This window comes from Narcine bancroftii, chromosome 4 (genome assembly GCF_036971445.1).
Source record: "Narcine bancroftii isolate sNarBan1 chromosome 4, sNarBan1.hap1, whole genome shotgun sequence".
Lineage (NCBI taxonomy): Eukaryota > Metazoa > Chordata > Chondrichthyes > Torpediniformes > Narcinidae > Narcine > Narcine bancroftii.
Window position 1 is genome coordinate 278,637,784 of NC_091472.1, and position 26,637 is coordinate 278,664,420.

At 40.3% G+C, this 26,637-nt stretch overlaps 1 long non-coding RNA gene and 1 pseudogene across 1 annotated transcript in view; one reads left to right on the plus strand and one right to left on the minus strand.

Moving 5' to 3' along the window:
- LOC138762007 (uncharacterized) overlaps positions 1-26,637 on the plus strand; it is a 146,083-nt gene that overhangs the window by 93,900 nt on the left and 25,546 nt on the right. The window lies entirely within an intron of this gene.
- Positions 3,752-4,643, minus strand: LOC138760140 (cytochrome b-c1 complex subunit 6, mitochondrial pseudogene; annotated as a pseudogene).

The window sequence follows — 26,637 nt, forward strand, 5'->3', positions numbered from 1 at the left end:
AACTAATGCGATGTGTCGGCATCATCATGTGATTAAATGGGCTAAATTCAATAAAAGTTAATTTAATGTTTCTCCAACTTCCTACATGATACAGCAAATCTGAAAGTATCTTTGTGTACAGATTGTAGTTGTCTATCATAACCGCCATTTTTTTTCAGAAAGCAAACCTTTTGAAAAAAATTATTGTTTACAAGGAGTGTTTATTATTTTTGCCTTGAAGAAAACAGCAACAACAATTATGAAAAGGTGGGAAAAGGTGCTTGAGGGGTGTGAATTATCTTATCACAGCTAGTTTGGGAAAAAAGAGACGGTTGGTTAGGAGCAACTTGGAGGGATCTGGACAAAGGAAGAATGGATAGATCCTTATGAGTGGTAATTTGAGGGCTTGGTTGAAACACCAAAGTGGATAAATTAAAGAATCAGGGGAGGAAAGAGGTGACATTAAGTTTCAAAAATTGAAAACTAATATGAACTTAGAACAGAACTTGCACAAAAGCAGTCCTTGGAGCAAGAAAAAGAGGTAACATTTTAGTTGATGATACATCATTATTATGTGAGATTTGCTTTTGTTGGCAACAGGAGGCAGCACTCTCCTTGACCTGTCCTAATTATTCTGCAGGCTGGATTATGGGATCCTGAAATTGTTTTAATATTTAATTAAAATTGCCATTCTTAAGACTTGACCCTTGAATATGAATCTTGTGACTTATTTTACCAAGAGAACCTTGACAACTAAGCCCAATTTTATCTATATCCAAAATCTATGCTTGGCCACTTTCTGGATGGGAATTATTGGAGAGAAATTAGATACTTAGCTGTTATATTTTCCACTTCATATCCCATTATCAATGCTTAGTTATAGCACCTGAAAGATGTAACCACATGGATTATGAAAGGCAAATAGCTTGTGGTTTTAATTACAAAAGGATTTGAGTTCAAGTTTAAAGGTATCATTTTGGAATGACATAGGCCACTAGAGAGAACCTACAAGGGATATTGTGTGAGATATGCTTCTAAAAGTGCAGCAGATGCTTACCAGATAGATTTCTTGAGTAAAAGGTAGAGAGGCTGGATGCCTATAAGGAGAGATGAAGGAAACTAAATATAAACTGATGAATAATCAGGTGATAGTGGGTTGATCTGATTGACATAGATTTAACATGGCAGAAGTAGATGTGCCTTTCCCATGGTTGGGATATGACTGCCATGGCCCTTGATTTAAACATAAGAGGTTAGCACCTGAGAGTTGCATGAGAAGAAATGTCTTCACAAAGTTGACAAAGAATTCTTGTAATTTTTCACCCAAGAAAACTGGAGAGGAAAAGTGATTGCATGCATCCAAAACAGAAATTGATAAGAGTTTTAGATATTAAGGGAATCAAAGCATTTGAAAAGAAAAATCACCTTTTTTCTTGTAAAATTTAGAATCTTAAAACTGGAGAGGAAAAATCATTGCATGTATTCAAGACAAAAATTGATAAGAGTTAGATATTAAGGGAATCTGAGATTAGTTCAACAAAAATATCACCTTCGTTCTTGTAAAATTTAGAATCATGCAAGAAAAATGTTGACAAATGCACATGTAAACCATATAATAAACATTTCTTACAGTTAGCATCAATAACCAAGTAAATAATATGTAACAGTTTGGCCCTGCGATTGCAGTGTTTTACACCCAGAGAACATACTTGTATGTGTACAATCAGATGATAAATAAACTTCAACTTGAACTGTCATAGTGTAATGAGAAGTGTGGTCTCCATTGCACCCACAAGAGGAAACCACCTCTTTTGGCATGTGGCCAAACATAACCAAACTAACAGAATTTAGAAATGTCCGGAACAGAGATTATGCCCATCCCTTCCTATTGCAAATATCAGGCACCTCTCGGGATATGTGATAGTAATCTTTTAATATCTCACTGAATCTGGTAATAAATTGTATGCTCTTATAATCAGATTATTTGACTGCTTGAATAATATATTTTAAAAACACAAATCTTATTTATGTGTCATTGACAGAGCCACTATTTGTTTCCTATTGATAATTGAACTAATTGGCTTGCAAGGCCATTTCAGAGGGTAGTTAAGAGTCAACTGTCATTGTTTATTGTAACATGTAGTATGATATAGTGGAAATCTTAGTTCTGTGCATTACACAGGCATCACCAAAAAATATCCACACTTCACTGCCATTTTGGATTTTTTTTTTAAATCACACAAAATCTCATGCTAAGACAAAGTGACAAGATTAATCCTGATGACAAAATCCATCTCTTATTTATGATGGACATTTAAACCTATGAATGTAATAATTCTGAATGCTTTTAAAATCCAGATGTCCAAATTGTGTTTGTTTATTCACTATATGTTTGGCCTGGAAGTCAGCCTGAAGAAAACCAAGGTCCTCCATCAGCCAGCTCCCCACCATGACCACCAGCCCCCCCCACATCTCCATCGGGCACACTGAACTCAAAACGGTCAACCAGTTTACCGACCTCGGCTGCACCATTTCATCGGATGCAAGGATCGACAAAGAGATAGACAACAGACTCGCCAAGGCAAATAGCGCCTTTGGAAGACTACACAAAAGAGTCTGGAAAAAAAACCACCTGAAGAAACACACAAAGATCAGCGTGTACAGAGCCGTTGTCATACCCACGCTCCTGTTCGGCTCCCAATCATGGGTCCTCTACCGGCATCACCTACGGCTCCTAGAACGCTTCCATTAGCGCTGTCTCCGCTCCATCCTCAACATTCATTGGAATGACTTCATCACCAACATCGAAGTACTCGAGATGGCAGAGTCCGCAAGCATCGAGTCCATGCTTCTGAAGACCCAACTGCGCTGGCTTGGGTCACGTCTCCAGAATGGAGGACCATCGCCTTCCCAAGATCGTGTTCTATGGCGAGCTCTCCACTGGCCACTGAGACAGAGGTGCACCAAAGAAGAGGTACAAGGACTGCTTAAAGAAATCTCTTGGTGCCTCCCACATTGACCACTGCCAAGTGGGCTGATCTCGCCTCCAACCGTGCATCTTGGCGCCTCACAGTTCAGCGGCCAGCAACCTCCTTTGAAGAAGACCGCAGAGCCCACCTCTCTGACAAAAGACAAAGGAGGAAAAACCCAACACCCATCCCCAACCCACCAATTTTCCCTTGCAACCGCTGCAACCGTGCCTGCCTGTCCCGCATCGGACTTGTCAGTCACCAACAAGCCTGCAGCAGACGTGGAGATACCCCTTCATAAATCTTCGTCCGCGAAGTCAACCCAAAGAAAACGAAAGAATAAATATGTTACTTTTACACAAAAAAATACCACAAGGTATTTCAGAGAGCCAATGGAAAAAATCTAGATATTGATCCAAATAGGAAATATCCTTCATCTCCAAAGAAGTGGGTTGTTAACAGATGTCCTTAAAGAAGTGAGAAATATAGAGATGTTTGGAGAGAAAGTTTCAAGGCCAAGGGAGATAGTAGGAAGTACATCAGTCATAATCAAGGTAAATGCAGCAAGAGCCAGGAAAAGGTTTTGAAAGAGATGATGCGCTATTCTTCAACATTGTTTAAGAGTTGTGAAGAAGTAAAGAAAATTTACATGGAAAATTGACAAATTGACATTAAACTGTTTAGTGTGTTAAGGAATGTTTCAAGATATAATTTGGCATTTAAAATAACTTAAAGCATTACATGTTTATGGCTTTCAGAATAAGCCTTGCAGTTTTCAAGAAATTATTGTCAAAAAGCAAGGAATTATCTTTTTTTTCAAGTTCAATAAGTTTATTAATCATGAACAACTGCTGGCACCAAGTCAAAATAAAATAAAAGCAGTACCCAAATCATTGTGCAGTGGACCACGAAGATTTATACAGTCAGAAATCAATGAACGTCGCAATTCTCAACCTATATAAATTCTCGTAGTTTCTTCAGATTTGGACTTCACTTCAACTTACTGAAAATTTGTTCAGCCACACAGTGATCATGAGCATGCAGGAAATCAAAAAGCTCTTCAGTGCAGGTCTCTTCTGTTTGCGATCTAGAGTTCACTCGCTCTGTGCATGTGTCCAGGCTCAACTTCAATTGTGCACCTTTTTCTTTCTGGTCACATTGTTCTCTGATGGTCGTTAAGGTATCTAGCAATTCCTTCTCTTCCTCCTCCTCTTCTTCTTCATCCTCGGGCTCTCCGATCTTCAACATCGTCTTGTCCTCCACACCCATGACAGTGACCTTCTGCAGAGCCCCGACGACTGCACTGCGCATGCTCAGCAGCCCAGAGTATAGCTCACATGCGAACACCCGGATGTCGGAGGTGGGTCTGTAGCACATTCACCAGCGGCGAGGGTGACACCGGCGCTGGAGTCTGCTGCAGGAGCTCAGTGGGTCAGGCAGCACCCATAGGTGCAAATACTCCTCGAGAAAGGGAAACGCTGATTAACATTTCCACTGAAAGCTGCTGCCTGACCCTCAAGGAATGATCTTCATAACAACATTTAATCCTTCATCTGAAACATTTTCTATCAAAGTCTGCATTTATTTTCATATAGACTGACCAATTGTTATACTAACTATGTCTTTCTACAAGAGCAAAAACATTGGGATTATGGGATTAATGTGGAAAATTAAACTATCATGTGTTGTAGGCATCAAACGTAGATCCCAAACAATAGGGAAGAAAGCACAGAACACTTGTTACGTATTAAGCTTGATATGGAGTAAAAGTGTATGTAGCAACAAAGATGAAAAACTTAATTAATCACAGGAAATAGAGAGTGGTTGTGAAAGGTTGTTTTTCAAATTTGAGAAAAGTGAGCAGCGGAGTTTCTTGCGGCTTTACTTTCCTAAACATATATTTAGTCGAAGTTCAAGTTTATTATCATCTCATTGTACAAGTACAACCCTATAAAACAGCATTCTCTAGTTCTCATTGTAAAAACATGGAAACACACATCCAGACATAACACACATACAGAAAAATGATACAAATGCAATACATATACGAATTTTAATTTAAAAATATTATTTAATAAATAGTAGAGTATTAGAGGGTTTGTATGGGCAGTTTATTTTAGCAATTTAACAGTCTTACTGCTCATGGGAAGAAGCTGTTTCTCAGCCAATTGGTTCTAGCTCTGATATGCCAGTATCTCTTTACTGATAGGAGTTGATGAAAGATGCTGTGTGTGGGGTGGTAGAAATCCTCAACAGTTTTTGGGCCCTATTCAAACAAAGATCCTTGGAGATCATGTTGATGACCAGGTTTGGGGGGGAGAAGGAGGGGGAGACTCCAGTTATCCTCTCTGCCATTCTTATGGTCCTGTGGATTGATCCATTTCTCTGCAGCAACTGTACCACACTGTGATGCAACTGGCCAGGACACTCTTGATGGAGCTCCTGTAGAAAGCTGACAGGATGATGGCTGGTAGCCTTGCCCGCCTCAGTCTTCTCAGGAAGTGCAGTTGCTGTTGTGCTTTCCTGATAACTGAACATTTTAAGTGGACTCTGAGGAACTTGATGCACTCTATTCTCTCCAGGACTAAGCTATTAATGTGTAGTGGAGGGTGGTCATTCCTGGTCCTCCTGAAGTCCACAATCATTTCTTTTGTCTTATTCTCACATAAGATCATGAGACTTTCCACCTATTCTCTGTGGGGAAACTCATTGTTGTTGCTGATGAGGCCCACTACCTTTCATGTCATCTGGAAATTATGACTGTTGGAGCTAGATCTGGTGTTGTAATCATGGGTCAGTACCGCGAACAGGAGCAGGCTGAGCATACAGACCTGAGGTTTGCCAGTGTTCAGTGCAATGAAGCTCAATGTTCTACTGCCAACCTGGATGAACTGTGCTCTTTCCATTAGGAAGTCCAGGATCCAGTTACAGAGAGGGGTATTTAATCCCAGCGAAGACAGCTTCTGTCTGTGTGGGTTTCCCTGGGGGCTTTGGTTTCCACCCACCATTTAAAATATATTGGGAGTTGTAGATCAATTGCTTGTAATTGGGTGGCTTGGACTTGTGGGCCAAAAGGACCTGTTACCATGCTGTATGTCTAAACTTAAATTAAAAAAAAAATTGAAACAGAAAAATGTCCTCGATTATAGCTTTTTTTTCAGTAAGTAACCACAATAACAAGAGATATGGAAAAAAAAACTGTAATGTTAAAGAATCTTATATCATTATTGTCATTAAGTTAATTTCTAATCATAATATTGGATCAGCAAAATGAAAATTGCACTTCACAGAAGGTTTATAACTGTTAAATTTTTATTTTGTTCCTTTACAAGAGAAGCATAACATTGACATTTATTACCAGCAAATATTAAATATACAATTTTAAGGTGTTAACTACTTTTTCTGATGGTCTATCTTTGGAATTCCCACTCAGTTAGTGGATTAGATACCAAGTACATTGTTTTGTTGTGTTTTTTTGAGAAATGTACAATGAGATAGACAACAGACTCGCCAAGGCAAATAGCACCTTTGGAAGACTACACAAAAGAGTCTGGAAAAACAACCAACTGAAAAACCTCACAAAGATAAGCGTATACAGAGCCGTTGTCATACCCACACTCCTGTTCGGCTCCGAATCATGGGTCCTCTACCGGCACCACCTACGGCTCCTAGAACGCTTCCACCAGCGTTGTCTCCGCTCCATCCTCAACATCCATTGGAGCGCTTTCATCCCTAACGTCGAAGTACTCGAGATGGCAGAGGTCGACAGCATCGAGTCCACGCTGCTGAAGATCCAGCTGCGCTGGATGGGTCAAGTCTCCAGAATGGAGGACCATCGCCTTCCCAAGATCGTGTTATATGGCAAGCTTTCCACTGGCCACCGTGACAGAGGTGCACCAAAGAAAAGGTACAAGGACTGCCTAAAGAAATCTCTTGGTGCCTGCCACATTGGCCACCGCCAGTGTGCTGATAACGTCTCAAACCGTGCATCTTGGCGCCTCACAGTTTGGCGGGCAGCAACCTCCTTTGAAGAAGACCGCAGAGCCCACCTCACTGACAAAGGGCAAAAGAGGAAAAACCCAACACCCAACCCCAACCAACCAATTTTCCCCTGCAACCGCTGCAACCGTGTCTGCCTGTCCCGCATCGGACTTGTCAGCCACAAACGAGTCTGCAGCTGACGTGGACTTTTTACCCCCTCCATAAATCTTCGTCCGCGAAGCCAAGCCAAAGAGAAAGAGACATTGTCAAAAGGATTTTAATTTGAGATTAAATTGAAGATGAACTTGAACCTTTGCTCTTCACGTTTAAAAACAGCAAAAAAAAAGCACACTAAAACTAATCTTAATTAAATTCATTTCACCAAGGTCTGCTGTACAGGCAGCACATTTCACTAATTATATCTCAATTTGTTTTTGACTTAGCCAATAATTGTTAAGAGCTCACCCTAATTCCCTTTAAAATCTGTGCAGCTTGTGAATTTACTTTAAGCCTTTTTTGAAACTCAGTAAAGATAAATTCATCATTAATGATATAAACATTTCATAATTTCTCAATGTAATGTCTAACAAGTAATAATGTTACACGAATCATTGATTAGATGTGTTGATCATGATGACAGATTAATCAATATTATGGAATGAAACACTTCCCATTATGAACATAATTGGTTAAAATGCAGCAATACAGCTCTCCTATGCATATAGTATCTTTCAGCTGCTCCAGTGGGGAAAGAAATACAGGAGAATGACAGCCAGCACCACCAGGCTGAGGACCAGCTTCTTCTCACAGGCAATAAGAATGTTGAATAACTGCTCACAAACCATCTGAGATCCTCATAGTTATTAAATACTATTTATTTATTTATCTGTATAGATGAATGCTTGTATTATATACTGCATGAACGTCTGAGTGTTTTGCACCAAGGACCAGAACTGCTGCTTCATCTGGTTGCACTTGTACAATCAGATGATAATAAACGTGACTTGACTGGGGCCGAATGTTCAAGCACGTTCATCACTTCTGTCTAATTTTTCTGTACCTGAAACTTACGATGTTGATGCAACTTCCCACTGTAATTTTGCAGGATGGCCAACTCTACTATTGACAATATAAGGATAGTGCACCAATTGAAGAAAGAGAAGTAGTTATAAACTAGTTTCAACAGAAAATAAATCATTTACTATTTATCCATGGGGAAAAATATCCAACACCATCTAATCTTGGAAACTGACCAAATCAATCAAAACAAACACTTTCTAAATTCAGGACATGAAGCAAAACATTGATAAAATTCTAATATATGCTAAATCTACTGCAGCAAACCATTCACAGGTAACCAGATAACAGACTTCATTTCGAAGAAGCAACAATTAAGGGAGAGCATAATTAGTGCGATGTGACTAAAATGATGTTACTACAACATAACTAACATAGCAGAGGATACATCTGTAGATCCACACAATGAATCTTCCCTCTTTTCAAAGAGACAGTAAAGCGACTATTTTCTTCCTCGATGATTTCACAAACCTAAATAAGGGTTAAACGAAGTGCACAACTAGAAAATGACATGGTTGAACTGCCCTCATATCTTAAAGAGACAGTCGGATGTGGTCTTCCTCTTTTAAAAGCCACTTATTCTATCTTTTCCTTTGACCAGGAGTAACATGTATCAGCACCTTTTCTGGTTACTGTATTTCAATTTGGTCTTACTTACAGGATGGTCAAGCCTATTTCAATCCTATGTTACCGAAAGGATGGCTGGGCATCATCTTCTTTTCAAAATGCGTCTCATTCCAGTCATATGTTTCTCTGAAAACTTTTATCACATGACACATGATATAATTTCTGTTTCTATTTCATTTCTCCAAAAGCATGAATCATGGCAAATGGCCTTTTGAAGTTATGTCCAAAGTTAATTCACATCTATATGCTAAAAGTATCTTAAACCCACTTCAAAAATTTGAAGCAAAAGACTGAATTGTCTGTGCAGGTCACTCACTAAGAACTTGCTTCTTTGAACAGCTGCCATCTCTTAGCACACTATTGTCTTAGTTTCAATTCTAAAAGCATAAGTAATCAAAAGATGGTCACTTGTTTGACCAGCATTTCTTCATGAATACTTCAGTTTTAAATGAACCATCATTCTAATTCCATGGCATATTTATACAGTTTCAACAGAACAATTTCCACAGACAACGGGTCTCCGGTATCTGTCAACTGCAATTTCAAAGGATTTTATGATAGTAGTTGTGTGTTTGTGAAATGCAAATATGCCATGTCCACCCAAAACTAACTTCACTAAGAAATATATAATTCTGTAACTAAAGATTTTAACTTTAAAGATTAACATTAGCATAAATCTATTACACTCCTCTATTTATGGAATACTATGAGAGGTACAATTCAATCAGGGGTCACACTTTACAGGGTCTAAGGTGCAAAATTGGGTGACAGAAGCTGGTATCTTGTGGCTGTTGCACATCCCCTATCACCCACGAACATCAGGATGAATTGAAAGAATGAATGGTCTGCTCAAGCAAAAATTACACGAGCTGACACCCGACAACATACTCAGGAGGTGGTTAAGCATGCTGCAAGATGTGGTGGACCATCTTAATTCATTCCCCACTTCACGGGGGGGGGGGGGGTGGAGTCCCTGCTTTCTAGACATTTAGCCACATTGGCATAATAAAAGGTAAATGAGGTTGACCTTCAGGAACCTGAGGAGTTGGTAGAGTAAAAGTGCAGCAGCCATGAGGTCCCCCAGAAAGGGGGAAGTAGTTGCTTGTGGACTGGTAAGCACTTGATGGTATTAGAAGTGAGGAGGAACTGCATTTCCCAGAGGGTGGTGAATCTATGAAATTTGTTGCCCATTGAAGTAGTGAAAGCTACCTCAGTGAATGTATTTAAGACAAAGTTGGATGGATTTTTAGATAGTAGGGGAATTAAGGGAAATGGGGAAAAGGCAAGGAGGTGGAGATGAGCCTATCATCAGATCAGCCATGATCTCATTGAATGGTGGAATGGCTTGATAGGTCGATGGCCTACTCCTGCTCCTATTTCTTAAGTTTTTATATGCCTGTATAAATGTCTTTTGAACATCATCATTACACCCGGTCAAAACCTCTGGCAGCTTATTTCATGTATACACCACTCTCCACATGAAACAGTTGTCCTTTTGGTCATTCTTAAACCTATTTCTGAACTCATCTACCCAAGAAAAATAACTCTTACGACTCATCTATATCCCTCATAATTTTACAGACTCCTATAAAGTCACCACTCAGCCTCCTGTGCTCCCGGAAAAGAAGCTTCAAGCACTCCAGCCTTTTTTTCTACTCTACCCCTCCAGTTCAGGCAATGTTTCCATGATTATTTTTCACATTTTTTTCCCCATTGAAGGATACCATTTTTATAATTGTGCCCAAGGCTTGCTACTTGGTTCGGGCTGTGAGTCAGATTAGGTAGCAACTGGAGTTCGGGTGCCTATATGGAGGAGTATATCATAGTCTAGAATATAGGAGCTGGGAGGTGATGCTGCGGCTGTTTAAGGCATTGGTGAGGCCTGGTTTGGAGAACTGTGCTCAGTTCTGGTCTCCAAATTATAGAAAGGATATAGATAAGGTGGAGAGGGTGCAGAGAAGGTTTACAAGGATGTTGCCTGGCTTACAGCATCTAGATTACAGGGAGAGATTATGGAGACTGGGACTTTATTCATTGGAATGTCGATGACTGAGAGAGGACTTGATAGAGGTATTTAAAATTATGAAAGGAATAGATAGCCTAGATACAAACAGATTCTTTCCCTTGAGGACAGGGGAGGTTGAAACAAGAGCCCATGAGTTAAGGGTAAGGGGCAACACTTTAGAAGAAATATTAGAGGTGGCTTTCACTCAGCAAGTGGTGGCAGAATGGAATGAACTTCCAAATGAGATAGTTGCGTCAGGATCCCTTCTGTCATTTAAGAGAAGGTTGGATGTGTACATGGAGGTGAGGGGGTTGGAGGGTTATTGACGGTGAGCGGGAGGTTTGAGTTAGTGGAGTTGTTCTAGTGAACCGGTGTGGACTCGAAAGGCCGACATGGCCTGTTTCCACTCCACTTATATGTGGTCTCACCAAAGTCTTGTACAGCTACGAGATGAAATCCCACTCCTGTATGCAATGCCCTGACCAATGAAGACAAATGTGCCAAATGTCTTGTTCACAAAACTCATTCATTGTCAGAGAATATACACAACTTCAAACAACAGAGATGGTTTTTCTAGAAGGCCCGGCAGAATTACAAGTATAAATAGTACTCAAAAATAAAGACACATAAACAAAAGTGAGTAATCTAAACAAACTGACAATGCAAAAACATAAAAAATAATATTCAGTAATAAATAATGTACAAAGTAAGAGTCCTTAAATGAGTCTCTGATTGATCCTGTTGTTTAGGAATCAGATGGTTGAGGGTAGCAGCTTTTCTGAACCAGATGAAACAAGTCCCGTGGCAGCTATAGGTCATTCCTGATGGCAGCTGTGAGAAAAGAGCATGTGCTGGATATTATGGATCTTTGATGATTGCTGCATGTCCATGCAACGTTCCATGTCAAGGTTCTCGATGGTGGGGAGAATGTTGCCTGTGATCCACTGGGTTATGTTCACTTCCTTTTGCAAGGTTTTCTGCTCAGAGGTACTAGTCCCTCATACCAGGGCATGATGCAGAAGGTCAGCATACTGTCCTGTACTCGTGTGTATTTGTTTACCAAAGTTTCTGACATCATACCAATCAGTCACAAACTCCTGTGGAAGTAGTCACTGATGCGCTTTCTTCATGGTGACAATAATATGAGGAGTTCAGGAAAGCTCATCCAAGATAGTTACTCCCAGGAATTTAAAACACCTTCTTCACCTCTGATCCAATGTCTACTTGTGGCACTATGTTCAGAGAAATATATTCCTGGAAGCCTTAATCCCTCTAGCCAAGTTAACTAAAAATCATCTTTGGCTCCCTTCGTTTTCCTTTCTGCAAGCATTATATTATGCAGACGATGCCGCTTTAGTTGCCCATTCAGAGCCAGCTCTTCAGCGCTTGACGTCCTGCTTTGCGGAAACTGTCAAAATGTTTGGCCTGGAAGTCAGCCTGAAGAAAACTGAGGTCCTCCATCAGCCAGCTCCCCACCATGACTACCAGCCCCCCCACATCTCCATCGGGCACACAAAACTCAAAACGGTCAACCAGTTTACCTATCTCGGCTGCACCATTTCATCAGATGCAAGGATCGACAATGAGATAGACAACAGACTCGCCAAGGCAAATAGCGCCTTTGGAAGACTACACAAAAGAGTCTGGAAAAACAACCAACTGAAAAACCTCACAAAGATAAGCGTATACAGAGCCGTTGTCATACCCACACTCCTGTTCGGCTCCGAATCATGGGTCCTCTACCGGCACCACCTACGGCTCCTAGAACGCTTCCACCAGCGTTGTCTCCGCTCCATCCTCAACATCCATTGGAGCGCTTTCATCCCTAACGTCGAAGTACTCGAGATGGCAGAGGTCGACAGCATCGAGTCCACGCTGCTGAAGATCCAGCTGCGCTGGATGGGTCACGTCTCCAGAATGGAGGACCATCGCCTTCCCAAGATCGTGTTATATGGCGAGCTCTCCACTGGCCACCGTGACAGAGGTGCACCAAAGAAAAGGTACAAGGACTGCCTAAAGAAATCTCTTGGTGCCTGCCACATTGACCACTGCCAGTGAGCTGATAACGCCTCAAACCGTGCATCTTGGCGCCTCACAGTTCGGCGGGCAGCAACCTCCTTTGAAGAAGACCGCAGAGCCCACCTCACTGACAAAAGGCAAAGGAGGAAAAACCCAACACCCAACCCCAACCAACCAATTTTCCCCTGCAACCGCTGCAATCGTGTCTGCCTGTCCCGCATCGGACTTGTCAGCCACAAACGAGCCTGCAGCTGACGTGGACTTTTACCCCCTCCATAAATCTTCGTCCGCGAAGCCAAGTCAAAGAAAGAATATTATGTAGTTAGTTGTTCTGCTGCTGGACACCAAAGCCCCATCGGAAGTGATGCAGAACAGCAGCAGGCTTCAGATAGGCCAACCTGCTCACTCCAGTCAATCTTCCAGCAGAATTTTTTCCTTGATATAAATGACTTTTTTTTCTGTCATGGTTGAATGAATATTATTGATTTTTATTTGATTTAAGACGCATTGGTAAATTCCAAACAGGAGAACAAATTGATTATTTTCATACTTATTTTAAAAAAAATAATATTGAAGCTTTATTTTCAAACAAATGTAAGGTCTTTGTTTTCAAAAAGGATATATAAAGTATATCAGATTTGGAAAAAATAATCAAGAATATGTGATACAAAATGCTTTTTCTTGTGGTCCTGCTTTGAATTCTCCATAAAGATGATAATTGACTAGTTATGGCATCGAACCAGACAATTCAACCCATATATCAGGTATTTGGAGTGTAACAGATTATAGATATGTTTTAAAGGAAATAAACTAGGATAGATTTTTTTTCATGTAGGTCACATACTAACATTTCAAAACAGATCTCATTGAAAATACTGGAGTTCAGCTCAAGCCAGACACGGTGGCTCCAAGAACCATTGCAAAATCTTTGATGAGTGCCCAAGGGACTTCACTAATGGATTGTTGTTTTGAAAAGCAACAGATGAATGAACTCGGAGGAGTAGGTTCAGAGTCGCAGGCTGTCTGGGAGTGCTGCTTGCTGTTCTAAGAGGGTCATGTGGTTTTGCAAGCAGAGAGGGTGTCAAACAAGCTTTATTTTGACAGAGAGGGAGAGAGAGATCAGTTCTGCAGTGTTACAGTCAGCAGCAATGGCTGGGACTGGAACAGGACAAGCTGGAAAGCTTGTGGAAAACCCCCAATTTGGAAGATGGGTTGTGAGTGCTTTGTTCAGCCTGGTCAAAGCCCTTGTGGTTCATACAAGAGAGGACTGGTTGCCTAATGTTCCACTTGAAGAAAGAGAAACAAAAAGGAACACTGTGGTGACATGAAAGATAGAGGTTATCATCTGGAAAACCCTGATGGGACAAGTTTCTTCAGCAAGACACTGATTAAAGTAGCTGATTAAAAGGAATCAGTTGTGGGTGTCCAGCAAACAACAAATCTCTCTCTGAAAACTGACAAGAACCTTCCTGAGTGATAACCATTTACCTTTCAAGCACCAATGCCTGGTGAACTTCATAAATGTTAAATTATGTGCACAGTCTAAGAATTGCCTGCAACCAGTAAACTTGGAGGAATGAGAAGTGAAATTGGACTGTGAATCAAAGAACTTTTCTGAATTCACACACACACACACACAAACAAACACACACACACACACACACACACACACACACACACTACATACCCGTGCGCTTAGAATTAGAAGGGGGCTAAGTTAGGTTAGTTAAGATCATAATGATTAGTTAAAGTGTGATCATGTTTTCATGTTTAAAGATAATTAAAAGCAACTTTTGTTTAAGTAACCATTGGTGAATATCTATTGCTGCTGAGTTTTGAGGTCCACTGGACTCATAATAGAAGACATTTGAATTTAGTCTTATTCTGCTTCTTTTGTTCATAGATCAGAAAATTGTTTTCTGTCATGTCTATCCTATTTATTGTGATTTTGCACCTTGTTTTGCACAATACTGCTGCCACAAAGCAACAAATTTCATGACTCATGTTCATGACAATAAACCTGATTCTGATTTATTTTGAGTAAAACACAAAAGTCGGCATATGCTGCGATTGTAGTCAAAACAGAGACATTGTGAAACATCTCAGCCAGTCTTTCAGAATCCATAGGAGGTACAGATACATTATCAATAACAGGCCTTAATGACTACCACCCTGTGGCACTAACCTCCACCATTATGAAATGCTTTGAGTGTCTGGTGATGGAATGCATCAAAGCACACCTCCCAGAAATGCTGGACCCATTTCATTTCACCTATTGAAGAAACCATTCCATAGATAATGCTATAGCTGTGTCCCTTCACTCTTTCCTGACCCACCTGGAGAATGAAGCTTCATAAACCAGGATGCTTGTTGATTGACTTTAGCTTGGAATTTAATATGATCATTCCCCGGGGGCTGGTGGAGAAGATGTCCTCATTCAAAACCCCTCTCTGTAGCTGGATTCTGCCCTTACGAATGGAAAGGCCATTGTCTGCCTGGGTGCATAATAAAACATTGCTCCTGTTCAAGCTACTGACCCATGACTGCATCACTAGATCCATCTACAACCATGTCATCAAGTTGGCCACATCAGCAACAGTGATGAGTCGTACTACAGAGAAGAATTGGTACGAGAATAACAATCTGAGTCTCAATGTGGATAAGAAAGAGATGATTGTGGACTTCAGAACGACTCGGAACAACCACCCTGCACTACATATCAACAATTCTGTAGTAGAGAGAGTGGAGAGCACCAAGTTCCTTAGAGTTCACTTAACTAGTAACACTCAACATCTCCTCACTTGTTAGGCAGATGCAACAGCGATTTCACTTCCTGAGAAGACTGAAGCGGGCAAGGCTTATTAACAATTATGTTAATCTTCTGTAGGAGCTCTATCGGGAACATCCTGGCCTGCTGTATCACAGTGTGGTATGGTGTCTTCAGTGATATAGATTGGAGGTCAATCCATAGGACCATATGTGTGGGAAGAGAATCAATAGGGTCTCCCGTGATCTACCAGGATCGTTGTCTGAAGATGGCATGCAAAATTATTGAGGAACCCTTCCACCCCGTACACCGCATTTTTCAGGAGTATCACAGGGAGCACCACCAAGCTGAGGAATGGCTTTTTCCAATGGGCCATGAGAATGCTGAATGACTAAAGGAATTGTTCACACTAACCATCCGAATCACTCCTATGTACTAAGTAAATTTTTTTGCATAGATGAATACTTGCCTTGCATATGTATTATTTATCAGTATGTCTGTTATGTCTGGTTGTATGTCTACTTTTTGCGCCAAGGACAAGAGAACGCTGTTTTGTTGGGTTGTACTCTCCAATCAGATGACAATAAACTTGACTTGAAACATCAGTACTAAATCTTTATCTCCTCAGGACCCTGCGAGACAAGCTAAGTTCCTTCAGCATTTCTGTGCTTTGACTGCTGCCTTTTGTCTTTCACTTTCAACCTGTGTCTCAGGTTCACATACTAACCATTTCTGGAAAAGGCTTCTCTACCTCAACCTTTCATGATCTTGCACACTTCAAATTATCCCTCAACTTTTTCTGCTCCAAGTAGAGGTATACCCTCTTCTGATTAATTTTTGGTTGATTATAGAAAAAATCTTTGATACTAGTCTTCTCCACATCCTTTCCAGAACTTTTGCAGCTTTCATAAAATGTGATATCCAGAAGCAAAAATTATATTCCAATTGTTGCTTAACCAGTGTGATATAATGATGAAATGCAAAGACAATCTTAGATTTCAATTTGTACAGAAGCATTGCACTTTATAATAGATTGAATTAAATTACCTCAGGCTAATCAGGAAATATCTACATGTCTTCATAAAGAAAAATAATAATTTCTATTTATGGGCCCATTGCTTCCACAACCAATTACTGTCAGTACTTCTTATGTTATAATTTTGTAATATAATTGGATGCAACATTATAAATTACATCAAATTCTGTGTAATTTGAATTTCATTTAATGCCTGACTGATTTGTAGCTTGGTATCTGTGTAACACAAATCAAGCATTTGCACTAATTGTATAGAAATCGAAACTTCTGTAGCTAAACTCTACTTTCTTGCCCGATCTGCATTTCATTTTGTCAGTAACAACAAAGCCATCTATCTCATTTATCGATTGAGCAACCCCAGTGATTCAGTCAGAAATAGCTAATGCCTTATGCTCAGATTGTCTCCCCTTGATCAAGTCTTAAACAGGGGAATTAACCTCTCAGTATCAATCCTCTCAGCCCTCTTTCAATGGCAAAAGCCCAGAATCCTGATAATTCTTTATGGAACCATGGGCACTTGTAGTGTAAGTGTTGTTAAGTGTTGGATCACCAAATCATGGAATCTGGTCATGGAACATAATCTTTCTGAGAGCTTTCTAGCTTAGACCTAATGTAGAGACCTTGAGGCCATTGGTTCAATTGCATTGTAAGACTCTAGAGAAGAAAAGGAGGAACATGATAAATCTGTGTATAAATTATTTGTGGCCATTTTAATGTTAATCATTATATTATTTGTTTTAAAATATTTTGTTTTTAAATCATAATTTTATTTTAATAGCTCTTAAAAGCTTTGGTAACACCTTATAACCTTAAGAGTTTTGAAAATGGCATCACCGACCAAGGGATTTTGTCAATAGGTAAATTGATGAATAGTTCTTGTTCTTGCCCATCTTGGTTTGAGTTCATACTTCTGCTAAGTTTTCACCAGTGAAAGGGTCATTTATGGATACAGCATTAGCATTCTGTTTGCTCAAGTTTGGGAGTCAAAGTCAATTGGCTTCCAGTAAATTTGCCAGTAAAATTTTGGGCCATGATATGTCATTGTTCTAAACCCCAAAATACCACTGCCTATTCTACATAATCTCTCCGATAGGTCAAACTTAGCATCAATTTTATGACATAACATTTTATTTGTTCCCACAGCTCTGTTAAAATTCAAGCCTAAGGCTAACATAGAACTACCTTCAGACAACAGCTCATGCACTGCCAAGAAATGCAGTGTAGAGCGTTTAATACTGATGTTGTACAATAATATAAATCGGATATGTGGTCCTATAACAATGTCAGTCTTCAGCCCAAGCACTGTGTAAAAAAAAGTTTTTTTTAAACAATAATATTGAAGTACCCTCTAAAAGACCAGTATAACATTCTTTGGCTTCAGAAATAAAACTTATGCATGCATTCCAAACAATATCACCAAGACTTCTTGACTCTTGAACAGCAACATCCTTGCTACTAATGATGACACTATCTGTTTTCCTAATGGTTTGCTGCAAATATTAACAAGACAAAGAATCAGGAAATGGTCACATTGCTCCTGATTTGCTTGGCTATCCAATAGATTTACATCAAATTGTGTCATGGTTGACCCATTGACTTGTCCAATCACAGAAGTGCATATCCTTAAGTTACCCCTCATTATATTCCATCTGCCAATTTCTTGACCAATCTTTTATTCCCTTTTCCTTTCCAAATTGCATCTTTCCATAGTCTATTTCGCATCTAATATTTTACGGTCACCATGCTTGCATACATTATGTTCAGACCCCTCATCTAGTTCATTGCTGTAGATTGCTGAAATACAATCATTGATTCTTGCTTCAGGTTCTTATTACTAGATGCTATCCCCAAATAACTAATCCTTTTCTTTCATTTACCAATGCTAAAGTCAAGCAGGAAAAGCAAAATATAATGAAGCTAGAAATTTAAGCTGCTGTATATATCCAGCATTCCTTGTTTTTTGATTTACATATCCAAGTAAAAATATCATCCAAATCTTTGGGTGGGGGGTGGGGGGGGAGATACAGAACAGTTAGAGTAGCAGTTAGTTCAACTGTGTTACAGCATCAGAGATCCGGGTTCCTATCTGGACCTGTCTGTAATGAGTTTGTTTGTATCTGCATAGGTTTCATCCTGGTGCTCTGGTTTCCTCCCACCCTTCAAAACACATGGGGTTTGTAAGTCATTTGGGTGTAATTGGATGGCACGTGCCTGTGGGCCAACAGGGCCTGTTGCCATGTTGTATGTTAAAAGGCACAATTCTGTGGGAAAGTTTACAATGGGCTCTGTTTGAAAACCTTTGAAAATCCAAGCAACTGGGATTCCCTCAGAGATAGTCCAAGAGACCCTACGTCTTCCACAGATGGGTCAAGACAACCACAGAGGATCATCAGTGAAATCTATAAAATTGCTTACCTAACAAACACACTGTGATCAAGACAGAAAACAACAGAAATATAGATAGTCATGAGTACGAGATAGAGAAGGTTTGTTGATATAGGTCAACACAGTTTTCAGCAGGTTGGACGGCGTTCATGAAAAGAGAAAGAAATCCAGTGTCAACAATCCACCACAAAATATCAGCTCACAATGCCAACCCTGACTTCCTTTCCACTGGTCTCATCTGACCAGCACATCATCCCCAGCATTCCACAGATGCCACTGTTTTCCGCCTGGCCGACTGAATGTTGCCAGCTTTAGTTTCAGATTTCCAGCGTCTGCAGTTTTTTGATTTTCCATTCTTATGTAATCCAGTTTTTTTTTTCCTCCTCTCTCTGTAAGTGCTTCCAATAGATTGGGCTTTACCAACATTTTCCTTCATTTCAGATTTATAGCAACTGCTGCATTCTGAATCTCACAGTTTGTTGTTAATGTTGTTTCTCTACCTCTCCTCCAGAAAGGTTTGCTGCCAGCGACATGCTTTCTTTACCTTCACGTGTGTACATTGTACTTCCATATAAACTTTCATATCATAATAATCTCACATGATATTCATCGTAGTCATCTCCTTGCTTCTTCCCACTCTGCCCCTTCACTTCATATTGAAATGTACTTGTTTTATAAATTGTCTCAATGCTCATGAGCAGTCACCAAGACAGCTCTTTCTCTCTTTACAAATGTTCCCTGGTATACTGAGCATAGTCATGGATAGAAAAAGAAAGTTTTACCACTCAGAAACTGGCCCAGCAGCTCCATTTGTTCATGCTGACCAAGCTCTCTGTGGAAGTAAGGGATTACTTCAGGTGGTATGTGAGTGGAAATTAAAGGTTGAGCACTACTTCCCTAAACCTTTCCTGACCATGAACCCACCTAAATGTATTTGAAATGCTACCACTGTACCTGCCTTTACCACTTCCTCTTGCAGCTCACTGACCACCCAGCCTTTACCACTTCCTCTTGCAGCTCACTGACCACCCTTTGTGCAAAGATGTGCCTTAAGTCCCTTTTAAATGTTTCCCCTCTCACATTAAATCTATGGTGTATAGCTTGACCATAGGAAAAAGATTAAGACTTTTTATATTATCTATTTTAAACCTCTATAGGTCCCTTTTGAATGCACATAGTCTAGCCTGCCCAGCTTTCAAGTCCCATTAATATTCTCATGAATCATTACTGAATCCTTTCTATCTTAAATATATGTTTTCTATAGCTGGGTGTGCAGAACTACACATGATATTCTAAAATATTCTCACCAGCATCTTGTACAGTTATAACATGATGTCCCTGCTCATGTGTTCAGTGGCCTGACTGATGAAGGTAGGCATGCCAAGTGCCTTCTTCAACAGCTTGTATATCTGTGTTGTCACTTTCATAGAACTTTGTAGCTATACCCATAATTCTTTCTGTCCTACATCACTCTCCATAGCCCTACTATTTCTTTGGCTTGGCTTCGCGGACGAAGATTTATGGTGGGGGTAAAAGTCCACGTCAGCTGCAGGCTCGTTTGTGGCTGACAAGTCCGATGCGGGACAGGCAGACACGGTTGCAGCGGCTTCAGGGGAAAATTGGTTGGTTGGGGTTGGGTGTTGGGTTTTTCCTCCTTTGCCTTTTGTCAGTGAGGTGGGCTCTGCGGTCTTCTTCAAAGGAGGTTGTGAGGCGCCAAGATGCACGGTTTGAGGCGTTATCAGCCCACTGGCGGTGGTCAATGTGGCAGGCACCAAGAGATTTCTTTAGGCAGTCCTTGTACCTTTTCTTTGGTGCACCTCTGTCACGGTGGCCAGTGGAGAGCTCGCCATATAACACGATCTTGGGAAGGCGATGGTCCTCCATTCTGGAGACGTGACCCACCCAGCGCAGCTGGATCTTCAGCAGCGTGGATTCGATGCTGTCGACCTCTGCCATCTCGAGTACTTCGACGTTAGGGATCAAAGCGCTCCAATGGATGTTGAGACAACGCTGGTGGAAGCGTTCTAGGAGCCGTAGGTGATGCCGGTAGAGGACCCATGATTCGGAGCCGAACAGGAGTGTGGGTATGACAACGGCTCTGTATACGCTTATCTTTGTGAGGTTTTTCAGTTGGTTGTTTTTCCAGACTCTTTTGTGTAGTCTTCCAAAGGCGCTATTTGCCTTGGCGAGTCTGTTGTCTATCTCATTGTCGATCCTTGCATCTGATGAAATGGTGCAGCCGAGATAGGTAAACTGGTTGACCGTTTTGAGTTTTGTGTGCCCGATGGAGATGTGGGGGGGCTGGTAGTCATGGTGGGGAGCTGGCTGATGGAGGACCTCAGTTTTCTTCAGGCTGACTTCCAGGACAAACATTTTGGCAGTTTCCGCAAAGCAGGACGTCAAGCGCTGAAGAGCTGGCTCTGAATGGGCCCTACTATTTACTGCCCAGTTTAATCTACCAAAGTGCAACACATTGAACTTGTTCAAATTACACCCCATCTGCCATTGCATCAAGCACATTCAACATTTTTGGTTTTTATTCTAGATGTGGAGCACTTTTTGTTGCTTAAAATATGGTTCAATTCCATGCAAGAACCAATTTAATAGTTGGATAGTTTTGATTATTGCCAAATACAGTATTCTCTCTGGCATGAAATTTGGATTCTCATTCCTTTTGATTTAATATCTGACAAGAAATTCAAAACAAGCAAGAACATGTATAATTATCTTCTTAATTTTCCCTTTTCTGTCTTTAATACAGTAAAACTCAGATAATCTGGTAAAATTAGGATTTTAGTTGTGCCAGACAAGCAGGTTTTATTCCTACTACAATTACACCCAATTAACCTACAACCCATTATATTTTGAAGGGTGGATTGTAGGTCAATTAGGTGTAATTAGGTGGCATGGGATGTAATGATATGATAAAGTATGTAATGTAATGATAAAGTGTTAGAGATAATCCTGACCACTAGAGGAAGTCAGAGACGAGTTTTTGCAGCTAGGGGTAAATTAAAAATTGATGCTTCCATGAGGCTGTAGCTAATATAGTTGTTATAAAAGAACCCAAGTTTCTTTATAACAATAAAAAAAACCATGACATGGTACCAGGAGTGTACATGCGACTGGGATTAGAAGAAACACCCAGAGTGTGCTGAGAGAGAATCAGTTGATAGCACCAGAGTACATGGAAAGTTTAAAGGAATTTTGATGATATAAATTGGATTGGAAATATTGACTATGAGTGGAGTTTGTTCAAACAATGATTCATACTGGACTCGATAACAAACCTGATGCATGGAAGATTGCACTGCTACTTACTGTAGTGGGACCTTAAACATTAGAGGTTTTCAACACATTTTTTTTACAAGGCAGATGACCAGGGCAAGTTCAACAAGGTTATTGAGATGTTTTATGAAGACCGTTCACCAAAGAAAAATGAAACATCAGAGAGACATGTGTTCTGATAGTGCATGCAGCTACATGGAGAAAGCTCTGATACTTTTTTAATGGTGTTGAAATTTAAGAGCACCTTGTCAGGTTCACAGTAGTCCCAGATGGACATGAATCACTACTTGGTGACAAAGCATGTGAAAACTTAAGCCTAGTGAAGAGAGTGTACACACCAGGGAAACTTACTGTGTTAGTTGATGTGTTATCCGGAGCATCGATGCAGAGTGAAGAACACAATGAGAATTCCACAGAGACTGATGTGAATCTCCATATGAAACTGATCACTGTATCTTTTCCCGTATCTGACATGAAATCCAAACAGATTGCAGCTTAAACAGAAGAGAACACAGTTCTACAAAAGATCATCAAGAATCCAAATGAAAGAAGGCCTGAAAGCGAATGTCAGCCATACTAAAACATCAGAACTGAACTGAGTGTTGCAAGTGGGCTTCTACTCAGACAGAGCAGAATTAACGCTGAAAAGGGTGCATGAGGGTCTCCTTGGAATGCAAAAATGCAAGAGAAGGGCCAGAAGTGCTGTTTATTGGCCAAGTTATGAGACCTGTTTGAAACATCACGCAAAGCAGACAAAGGAACCCATGATCATAACTGACTTACTAGTGGAACCATGGCAGAACATTGGTACTGATATGTTCTACATGGTTGGAAATAATTACTTGCTGGTTATTGAACTATCCAGAGATTACACTCCTTCCTAACATGTCTGCTGCTTGATTGATCAAATATATAAAATCGACTTTTGCAAGACATGGAATTCCTCAAATTGTCTACAGTGACAATGCCACAGCTGTAGAGAATTCCAGAACTTTGCAGAAGAGTATGATTTTCAACATATGACTTCACGTCCTTTGCATCCACAGTCAAATGGTAAAGCAGAGAAATTAGTTCATGTAGTTAGACAGTTGCTCAAGAAAGCACTAGACAGTGGCTCAGATCTGTATCTAGCTCTATTGAGTTACAGATATTCACCACTTGAGCATAGCATGTCATCCACTGAGCTTCTGATGGGACATAGACTACACACCCCACTTTCCTACTCTGTAGACCCAAACAAAAACAGAGATGTTGAAGATATTGAACTGACACAAAAGCATCTGCAATGGAGATAAAAAGCAAACTATGACAAGTCAGCAAGAGGTTTAGGGCCACTGACACCACATAACATAGTGAGACTCAGAGATCCCAACACTTGGGACAAAAATGGCTCTATTCTGGAGGAAGTAAATCCAAGATCCTACATTATCAGAACAGAGCATGTTCAGATACTGAGGAGGAATCGAAAGAGCCTACTGAAAATGCAAAAGACACAACAGGAACAGACAGAGGATCCAGCCTGCACAGCAACAAAGGAAACACCACCAATGCTAGACAGTAGTGGACCAGCAGAGTTGATGCAAGCACTGGTGTTGAGATGATCCACACATGTTATCAAAGCACCTGGCAGACTGAATCACTAAAAGAAAAAGAACTGCACACTTTAAAAGTTTGTGCTGCTGATGTTTTGTCTATGCTTGTGTTGAACTTGAATTGATACTGTATTAGTGTGTCATGTTGTTAGATTAGAAGGAAAGAGGATGGAATGATGGAGTGCTAGAGATAATCCTGACTACTAGAAGGAGTCAGAGATGAGTTGTTTCAGCTAGGGGTAGATTCAAAAGGGATACCTCCAGGAGGTCTATAGCTAAAATAGTATAGTTGTTATAAAATAACCCACATTTCTTTATTCAATAAAAGAAACATCACAGGGAAAGAGGTCAAAATCTCCTTTTACTGTGCTATATGTCTAAATTATTTAAAGTAAATTAAATTTATATTGAACACATTTGGATTTTATTCCTACTAATACGAAACATACTTCTTTTTGGATGGAAATTGAAAGGACATATACAGTTTTTATTTTCCAAACTCCAGATATCCTAGATCTTAGAAAGAAGGTAATGCATTTTCTCAATAGTTTGAAACTTTTCATCGGCTTCAGAGTAGATTTCTCTCCATTAAATCTCCCTAAGACATATAAGATGTGTTGCAACATTTTATTATGTTTTGCAATCCATTTGACAGACCAGACAGATTCCAACCAATTTATTACATGCTCCCACCAGCCTTTTCCTGAATGTGACCCCAGCATTTGATTCCTACATTGTAAATCTATCCTCTGGTCAGACAGCAGTCTGGATTTCTTTATCTTCTTGTCTCACTGTAATACAGGAATACTTCAGAATTCTAACCTGCCCATTTAGTGGCATTATCTGAGCTGTTATCACTACTCCCACAGATTGTTTTTGTCTCTTTAATATGGTAAACCTTTGATAGCCCAGCATGAGCAGAACATTAGTGGTGCCAGAGTTCACATTTACTGGGGCAAGTAATTTTGGTGGTGATTGAGATAATGCACTGTCTGTTGAATCTGCAATGTCGGCAGGAACATTGGTTGGTGTAGAGAAATCAGAGTGAGTGTTTCTGGGTGGAAGCTCATGATTAGTGGTGTTCTGCAGGTATCAATATTGGGATCCCCGTTGCTTGTGTAATATATAAATGATTGGATGAAGAGGTAGACAGGTGGGTTAATAAATTTGCAAATGACACAAAAGTCAGTGAAGGTATGGACAGTGTAGAAGGCTATCAAAGAATACCACAAGGTGTAGATCAATTACAGAAATCGATAGAGAAATGGCAAATTTAGCTTAATCCAGACAAGTGTCAGGTGTGGCACTTTCGGGGGACAAATGTTAAGAGGTACCTATGTAGCATTGATGTTAGATGGATCTGGAAGTCCAGGTTCATAGCTCCTTGAAAATGGCCATGCAAGTAGATTGAATGATAAAGAAGAATTATGGTCTATTTGCCTTTATTTGGCAGGGCATTGAGTATAAAATTAGGAAGCCATGTTGGTGCTATATAAACCTTTAGTTATGTGCAATTCTGGTGACCCCCCCCCCCCAATACAGAAAGGACATGGAGGCTTTGGGGTATAGAAGAGGTTCATCAGCATGTGACCTGGTTTCGAAGGGATGAGTTATGGGATGTAATGTGGATTGTGGAGGGTCATGTGACCTCTCCATCTGGAACCATCAGAATGTGGATTTCAGAAGGTCATGTGACCTCTCCAGTGAGCCACCTCACCTGCCAATTAAGGGTTAGATCTACCCACCTGTGAGGCTGATGGGTGATTGGCCTGAGCAGGTCACATGAATGGGCCCTGCAATGAAAAGCCACATATGGGACCTGCTTTTGCTGGTGCCTCAAGACTATCACTAAAGTCAAGGCTGCCGCCCACAAATGGGCACCGGAAGGGTGTCTGCGATGGGTCATCCCCGATCCTGAGCCGTGGTCAATGCTGGAAACCAGGTTCATTTGATGTACTTGTTAGGTGTAATTAATTTGATGTTCATTAGTGTGCTCTGCCTGTGAGTCGATGGGTATTGCTTAACCTTTGTATTGTCAATTGGGGGTTGAGAATGTTTAGCAGTGATTTATTTGCATCCAATGTGCAGTTATTTGTGTATTGTTGCTGTGCATGCAAGTCTGTGAGTGTATGCCCTTTTGTGAGTTCTCCTTTGTGTAAAGACCATGTTGATAATATGTTCAGTCTTGAATCTCTTCATGCCTATCAAACCTATTTTTGAACACAAGGACAAACTTGGGTTGATAACTCTGAAACAGAGAGGAAGGGGTGGCCTAATGAAAAATCATGAAAGTCATTGATAGGATGAACTGACATAATCTTTTCACAATGCCAAAGGTGTCATACAAAGGTGAGGGTAAGAAGGTTTAATGGAAATATGCAGGGCAAATCTTTAGCACAGCGAGTGGTAGGTGCCAGGAATGGGCTATTGGGGATTCTGCAGGAGGCAGATAGTATAGAAGTGTTTAAAAGGCTTCAAGGTAGACACATGAATATGAAGTAAATGGATATATATTTATCAAATTTAGTTTGATTTGGACATCATGTACGGCACAGACACATGGCCAAAGAGTATGTACCTGTGTTGTACATCTCTGTGTGCAAATGCTAAATTTTGGAGAGCGTCCAGTGATATGCCAAAATCTTTGGACATGAAATAATTTCAATTATGGAATGAGTGATGTGATAAAGAGTACAATATCTGATAGAGCAGCATCCTTGCTCAAAGTTCCCTATAACAAAAGTATTGGGTGCCCCTTTGAGCTAGGGGGAGTTACTTTCCTGTCTGGAATAACAATGGTCTTGGCTTGAAACTGTCCTTGGAACATTGGCTTGCAAGAGAAATTATTAATTAGTGTGGTTCACTCGCAACATTGTTGGCTTACTCAACAAATGTATGGGAACCTATCAGGT